Source organism: Gavialis gangeticus, unplaced genomic scaffold, assembly GCF_001723915.1.
Source record: "Gavialis gangeticus isolate Ggan-Ray unplaced genomic scaffold, GavGan_comp1, whole genome shotgun sequence".
NCBI lineage: Eukaryota > Metazoa > Chordata > Crocodylia > Gavialidae > Gavialis > Gavialis gangeticus.
Genome location: NW_017729027.1, coordinates 718882 through 719564, shown reverse-complemented (window position 1 = coordinate 719564; position 683 = coordinate 718882). Strand labels below are relative to the sequence as shown.

The 683-nt window shown below is 57.8% G+C and overlaps 1 protein-coding gene across 2 annotated transcripts in view; it reads right to left on the bottom strand.

Moving 5' to 3' along the window:
* The window catches only part of UBE2J1 (ubiquitin conjugating enzyme E2 J1), an 86640-nt gene that overhangs the window by 84877 nt on the left and 1080 nt on the right, over positions 1 to 683 (bottom strand). The window lies entirely within an intron of this gene.

Here is a 683-nt window from a genome sequence, read left to right as displayed (position 1 = left end):
ATTGCAGCCAAATGTACAATACCTTGTTTTTTTAAGTCATACACAATGGCAAGCAGCTGCCACAAGTGCTAGGCTCATTTCAGGACCTTTAATGAAAACGACTGTCCTCTCCAACCATTTTATGCCTTCACTGATGGTGGCCTGGTTTTCTGATGGTTGCGTCCTAAAAAAAGTTAGCACTCTCCCCACCCCCACTCCACATTTCCCATCTTCATTTCACCTCACGTTTATCAACAACCGCAATCCTCCCAGAGGCACCCTTGAGCCTTTCATGGTGCCGCAGGTGGTGGCCCTCGTGCAACATTAGCACCATACACACTTGAGTGCAACTCAGCCGAGAAACCCAGAGATGTCGCATTGGGTGTGAGGACACCCTCTGCCCACGGGCTCCCCCCGTGCATCCCAGCAGCCGGGAAAGGAAAACCAAAAGGAAATGAAGTGCTGGCGTTTCCCCCCAGCCGGTGGGGGGGGCGGCCTCATTCTGACAGGGGCTGCCTGGGGCCTGGCCAGCTGGAGGCCCAGCGGCTTGAAGGGAGACGCTGATGGGTGCCCCTGGCTCCAGGGCAGGGCAGGGCAGTCCCTTCTCTGCCCCCACCGCGGCAGGTGTGAGCTTGGCCGCCCCCGAGAAAGCAGCTGCCCCTGAGGGGCAATGCCTTGCCCTAGCCTGCCCTGCCTGGAAGCTG